The following is an 8,018-nucleotide window of genomic DNA, read 5'->3' on the forward strand; positions in this document are numbered from 1 at the left end:
ATTACTCGACGACTTGTATGGTTTGCCGAACAAAATGATCTAATAAACCCACATCAATTTGCTTTTCGGAAAGATGTAAGCGTAATAGATCCTCTTCTATTATATCATCATTTTACTACTAAACCCCTATCGTCTAAAAATTACGTCTCAATACTTAGTTTAGACATTGAAAAGGCACATGACAGAATTGGAGCGCATTGCGTATTACAAGAACTTAAACGTTGGAAAGTTGGTGAAAAAATATATTATATAATAACTACAATATCGTAAAATCCTTTCTTGGCAATCGCAAATTTTTTGCTCGTGAAAATAATCTGAAATCAAAAATTGTTGCCCTTTACAGTGGTATCAAGGGTCGCCGTTATCAGTTATCCTATTTACGATTGCGTTCAATGGAATTAGGAGAATAATTTCGCCCAAATTGAATATTACGTTTATGCCGATGGCGTCCATATATTTTCAAAAATCAAAGACCTAGCTACAAAGAAAACTGCGTTCTCTAACATCTTGGCGGACGTAAACACTTGGTCAAAAATATTCGGAGCTAATCTGTCTGTTAACAAAAGCACATCTTTCCATATCTGTAGGAAACATAAATGTGTTTTCCCTCTCTTTCCCTCTCTTTCCCAGAGTTACTCCAATCCCCCATACTAATAGTTTAAAGATATTAGGTATTATGTGTACTGTTTATTTGATAAGATAATATATATGTATATATTATATATTATATATAACACCGGCACACAAACAAAAAAAATTGTCGGTACACCGGGCGCCACCTATCTACGGGCATGTTTTTCGACCTGCTGAATACAAATTTCAAGTCAGTTTGGGCCGTCCAGCCTTCAATTTCGAGTAAATTGCAAAAAAAACCCAAAAAATAGCGAAAATTCGATCAAATGGCAAAAAATTTGAGATCTAAGGAGAGCATAATTTTTATGTATTTCGATCCGTTACATACAATTTCGATCGTACTTTAATCATAAACTTTTTCAATTCTAAAAAAATTGTAAAATTTCCTTAAAAATTGCAAAAATCGGAGAAAATTGGAATATTTTGGTATACAAAATTTTGTGGATCCGGATTGACGAAGATTTTCATGTAATTTAATCTGCTCGATTCAATTCTGCAATGAATTTGGCCCATAGTCCCCTCAGACATTCATAAAACTGCAAAAAACCGCAATGGGTTAACGTCGTGTGTGCCGTCATGGCAGGTACAAGTGATGAGTACTTAACGATGCAGGGATTCGGAAACTCAATATAGGCGTCTGGTCAGGGTGAGAAAGCAGGCCCGCAGGCGTCGTCATTCAGCGACTGCAGCTCTTCAGTAGTGGAAAGCTTGGTTACTGGAGAGTATACTATTACAAGAAGCAATACTCATCTATGCAATAAGAGTCCTGATTTATTTTGTTACGTTTTTGGGGAGTTTGAACCGGTAAAAAACCGCAGAACGTTTTCAGATAGATTAAAACGAAATTATGAAGGATTATTTTGCATTCAAATTACAAATTTGGATTCAGCCTGGGTCCCACACTTTGTTTGGTCGATGTAATATTATGTTGGGGATGGGAAAAAACCACAAACAGAGAAAACTTGAAATTTACAATTCTCCTGACCTGGACTTCTCCAACTAGTTCGCATAACTGTTACTTCTGTATGACTGAAATTGCCGGTTTTACTTCATCGAATAGAAGTTAAATACAGTTCGCCAATGTTTCGTCAGCTGTTAAGCCACAGAAAACAGTTATTGTTGATGAATCCGAAGCTCTTGAAGAGATGGAAGTAGAAAAAGAAGAAGTGCCAATGGAGGAAGAAGCGGAAGAAGAAATTTCTGAAGATGAAAATCCCAAAGACGGAGATTTCATGCCAGATGGGAAAACGAAAGACCCTAAAACATTTACTCGAGAAGAACTAAATGATATCATACGAGATTTAAATTTGCCTAAGGATGGAGCTGAATTACTGGCATCAAGACCAAAAAATAAAAATATGTTAGCTGAAAAGGTAACGGCTTACTTTTATCGGAATAGAGAAGAGGAGTTCCGGAAGTTTTTCACAAAGGGCGATGAGAACTCGGTGTTCCAATGTTAAGGGCTTGGTTAATGAATTAAAATCTAATATCTATAAAGACGATGAGTGGAGACTCTTTATAGATTCATCAACTAGAAGTATCAAAGCTGTCTTGCTTCACATTGGAGACATATTAGTGCCAATTCCAATAGTTCATTCGACGAAGCTTAAAGATGCCTATGATAATTTGGAAATTGTATTGGATTAGATAAAGTATTCAGCACACCAATGGAAAGTTTGCGGGGATCTCAAAAAGGCAAAACTTCCGGCGATTTAAACAATTTTAAAGTGTCAAATTAAACCAAAAGTTACCGTGACTAGGTACCAGCGATTGGATACCCGTCTTGGACATCAGCAAAATCACTTGGAACAAATTGAAAAGTAAACAAATAGATAAGTAAGCAAAACAAAAAAAAAAACAAAAAAAACTGAAACAATTGCGGCAGAGAGAGGAGAGCGGCCTTCAGCTGCACTTGTTTATCAAAATTAAATACTGTGCGGCGCGCCACCTATGCACTGGCATAGAAATCTTACACCACCTGCATTATCGACGAATAGGGCTGCCATTTAAATAAAAAAAAAATGAATTTGCAAAGAATACCTCCACCGGGCGGTGGAAATTCGTTAAAAAATCGAGCCACTATTAATCGCTCCCCACCACTAGGTGGCGCTGCAAAGCAAACTGATGCCGACATTAACCCAAGTGGGGCTCAAAACAAAAAAAAAATTACTATAATTGCGAATCTGAAATTTTCTTACAAAACAAGATCTCTGAACTTGAAGCAATATGTATGCAACTTAAGCAAGAAATGCTTCAACTTAAAGCTGATAATGCTAAGCTAAAGGATGAAAATCTAAATTTAAAAGGTTCACTAAATACAGGGACATTGAAAGATAAAATTGTCGCTAATTATGAAACTGATGAGGAAGAACTTAACCGAGGAATCGGCTGGATCCTAAAAAAAACAAGAAGGCCAGCTAAAAAGAGAAAAGTTGATGAATAGTTGGAAGACGCTGACCAAACAACTCCTACAGCAAAACCAGCAACAGTGTGGTGCAGCAATTGGTGATGAAAAAATCAATTGCTAAGCGTCCGCCCCCTATAATGGTGACAAATGTAAGTGATTACCAAAAACTATATTCTTATATAAAAGATAACTCGGAAATTGAATTTAATATTAAATTACTGAATAATGATGTGCACAAAATAAACATGTTTGATGTAAATAACTACAGAGTAGTAACCAAAATATTATCCGATAAAAATATATCCTGGGACACATATGAAAATAAGCAATCCAGAGATATCAAAGTTGTAATAAAAAATTTGCTCCACTCAAATCAACTAAGCAGTTTACTAAAAAATTTAGAAGGACAAGGTTTTAAGCCGAAAAGTGCTATTAACAAACTAGCTTGGAAAACCAAAAAGCCACTAGATATGTTTCTTGTCAGCTTTGAACCGACCGATAAAATAGAAGATATATTCAAGATAAATAGAATATTAAATACTGAAGTTAATGTAGAACCAGTTAAAAGTTCGACATTAATACCACAATGTAAGAACTGCCAATCGTATGGACATACTAAAAATTATTGTGGAAAACCACCAAAATGCGTAAAATGTGGAGAAAAGCACCTTACAGTTTATTGTACAAAACTGTCAACTGAAAAACCAAAATGTAGCAACTGGGGAGAAGCGCACCCAGCAAATTATAGGGGATGTGCAATTGCCAAGGAACTGCAAAAGCTCAGAAATAAGTCTCGCAATAGTTTAAATACTAAATCGCATGAAAGAGAACCTGAAAATAAAAATTTAGAAACAAGAGCACAACAGACATATGCTACTATAGTTCGATCTGACAATGCACCGCAGCCAACCGAAAACTTTGATACTAGTCAAATCTTACAAAATATTTTGTCAAAGCTATTAAATATGGAAGAAGCTATTACAAATATTGATGAACGATTAAAACAACAAGAATATAATAACGGAAGGAGTATCCAAAAGAAGAAGTAAACATATTGAATACCTTCAAAGTAATGCTATGGAATGCAAACGGTCTTTCTAAACATGAACATGAGTTACAAATTGTTTTAGACGAAAACAACATAGATGTCTGCTTAATAGCAGAGACATATTTCACAAAACCGTCGTTTATAAAATTTAAAGGTTACAACTTGTATCACATAATACATTCATCAAATTCAGCAAGAGGAGGTAGTGCCATAATCATCAAAGAAACGTTAAAGTACAGTGAAGAACCAAAATATCAAATGGAAAAAATTCGGGCAACACTAATTAAAATTTATACAAAGAAGTACAGCATAACGCTAGCAAGTCTATATAGTTCACCAAAACATGCACTTAAAACAGAAGATTATATTGTATTCTTCAAACATGTTGGAGATCGCTTTATTATAGGTGGCGACCTCAACGCAAAGCACACGCATTGGGGATCCAGATTGACAACAACAAAGGAAAGGAGTTACTACGTGCAATAAACCAGTATAATTGCGAAACTTATTCATCAGGGAGTCCAACATACTGGCCCTCAGATCAAAACAAAGTTCCAGACTCAATAGACTTTTTCATAGTAAAAAATGTCAGTTGCAACTACATATCTACAAGTAGAAGAAAGCGCTGATTTAAACTCTGATCACTCACCAATTGTATTCACTTTAAGCGAATACTTAATATCAAAAATAAACAAACCAACACTCGTGAATCATAAAACCGACTGGCAAAGTTTTAAGTTAATTCTAAAGGAAAATATAAATCTGAATGCTTCCATAAAATCGAGAAAGAAATTAGACGAAGAAATCGAAAAATATATCAAAATTATCCAACAAGCGGCCTGGCAATGCACACCGGAAATAAAAAGAAGACTTAAAGGAAATAGTTATCCGAGGGAGATTTTAATGCTAATAAAAAATAAACGTAGATTGAGAAGAAAATGGCAACAAACCAGAGCACCACAAGACAAAACCAAACTCCATAAACTCCCTACACAACTAAAAGAAGAAATAAAACAACTTAAAAATGACTCCATTAGAGATGCTCTAGAAAATTTAACATTAACATAACATATACTTTAACATAACATAACATAACATAACATAACATAACATAACATGACATAACACAACACAACACAACACAACACAACACAACACAACACAACACAACACAACACAACACAACACAACACAACACAACACAACACAACACAACACAACACAACACAACACAACACAACACAACACAACACAACACAACACAACACAACACAACACAACACAACACAACACAACACAACACAACACAACACAACACAACACAACACAACACAACACAACACAACACAACACAACACAACACAACACAACACAACACAACACAACACAACACAACACAACACAACACAACACAACACAACACAACACAACACAACACAACACAACACAACACAACACAACACAACACAACACAACACAACACAACACAACACAACACAACACAACACAACACAACACAACACAACACAACACAACACAACACAACACAACATAACATAACATAACATAACATAACATAACATAACATAACATAACATAACAAATTACCCCGTATTAAAGCACTTATCAACAGCTTTCATTTGATACCCATATTGTATATACACAACCAAAGGTTACCCGGGTCCACGTTTTGACCTATATCTCGAGACCCCATGAAGAGTCTGTTTTATCGAATGCCGATGAAGAGCCAGATCGATCGAATCTCGACCTATTAATTCCAATTGAGGATTTTCGGCCGTTTCCTAAAGCTCCACTGCGCAAACCATCAAATCGAGGCCGTAAGCGACGTAAAGCTGCACTTCTCACAGATGCAGTGATGTTAGAGTCATAACGCGCTGAGCAAGCAGCTGCAGCTCAAAAGAAATCGGACGCGGAAGCAAAAAACAATTTGCCGCCGAAAGAAAAAAAGAAAGAGAGGCTGCAAAAAGGCAGAAACTCATACAAAAACGCCAAAAATTTACCAAAGAAGAGAAGAAAAACTAATTAAAGAAAAATTCCTAACTTTTATAACATGTGCAGTGTTCATACTCTATAAATAAAAGTTAAAACGTTAATTTCCAAGCCATGTACATTGTTCTTTTCCCCTCACATATAGTGACCTATCGTGCCCCCCGATTTTGAAAATATCGAAAAAAAGTACCTTTGTCTTATTGAATGCAGCTTCCAAAATATTTAGGCAAACATAAGTCAGTATAACCAAAATGTTAGCAGATAAATAACCTTTCAAAATCTTGCTTATTTTTCAAAATCAATGCAAAAACACCGTAGCAAGAGCTCTCCAAAAAAAATGACCTATCTTACCCCATTCTACTCTACGCGGAAAAGTGTATTTATTACACAGAGGGCGAACGGTCGTATGGTCGCGACTTCATATATATGTACATATGTATGAGTTAACACGCGCTTTGTTAATTCTTCGCTGACTTGACACTTACGCTAGTTATTGACCCAAAAGCCAATAATAGCTGTGTCGAAATAAAATGCAATAAATTGGTAAACAGGAAACTGTTTTCCTTTTTATTAATATTTGCAAATTACATTAACCAATAACTGCTGACTGGTATTTACGCTAGCTGTTGACCAAAAAGCTAATAATAGCTACGTCAACAGAAATATGTTAAAAGTAATAAACAGGAAATTACTCTTTTATTTTTGCAATTACATATTTATGCCTAATAAGCGTCTGGTGCATATTCAAAGTAATATTTTGTATAAAAACTAAAACATGTAAATTTAGTTTTAAGTTTTCAATTGAACTTCAAATAAAGCAGGCATAGCCTAGCAGAAATACTCAAAAGTATTTTTTTTTTCGCGTTCGCAATTGCTGAGAACGTAACTGGCGCCCGAGCACAGTTCTCGAAAAAAATTCGCGAGTGAACAAAAAAAAAAACAATCCTTATAAAAGGACAAACCCACGAAAAAATTCGCGAGTGAGCAAACAAAAAAAAAAAAAAAATTCTTATAAAAGGAAAAACTGAAATTGGGAAAGTGGCCCTCAAGTAGCGGTAAATAGCAAAAGAGAAGGCATTATGTGCCAGCCATCTCAATCTCAGCAGCAGCAGTAGAAAAGGCGGTAAGACCAGCAGCAGCGGTAAAGATAAAAAATGTAAAGACAAGCAGCAGCAGAAATAAATCGATATTAAGACAAGCAGCGGCAGGAATAAAACGATATTAAGACAAGCAGCAGCAGTAGAAAAGGTGGTAAAATCAGCAAGAGCAGCAAAGAAAAAAAGCTAAGAGAAGCAGCAGCAGGAATAAAACGATATTAAGACAAGCAGCAGCAGTAGAAAAGGTGGTAAAACCAGCAACAGCGGCAAAGGAAAAAAAGCTAAGACAAGCAGCAGCAGCAGGAAAAAGCGTAAGATAAGTAGCAGCAGAGATAAAAAGATATTAAGACAGGCAGCAACGGTGAGAAACTTCAAAGGAATTACATACGTATATATAAGATCCTAGACTAAGCCAAAGTGTTAGCTTTAAAACTATAGGACCAAAAAAATAAGGTAATATAACTCACGGCTTGTACAGCCAGATAAAATTAAATATAAAAGGCCGCGATTCACCACCGAAAGGGGGACCCTCCGGTCTTATAATATAATGCGTAACTCTGCAATTCCTACGGGACCCTCCAGGGTAAAAAAGCTCTCCTTCCCAGAAGGAGTAAAAATCAAAAAACATTAAGAAAAAAAGGAATATTTATAAACATAGATATATATATATACAATAAATACGAAAATATTTTTAAATTATTGTAAAATGGCAAATCCGAACAATCTAATCCGCAAATGATAGGCAACTAAGCGTAGAAGACTTAAGGGCCTTAAGGGGTTATATACCTTGTGGTCCGGTGAAATTAGCGAAAGTTGGGTTTTT

The sequence above is a fragment of the Anastrepha obliqua genome, chromosome 6 (genome assembly GCF_027943255.1).
Source record: "Anastrepha obliqua isolate idAnaObli1 chromosome 6, idAnaObli1_1.0, whole genome shotgun sequence".
In the NCBI taxonomy this organism is placed as follows: domain Eukaryota; kingdom Metazoa; phylum Arthropoda; class Insecta; order Diptera; family Tephritidae; genus Anastrepha; species Anastrepha obliqua.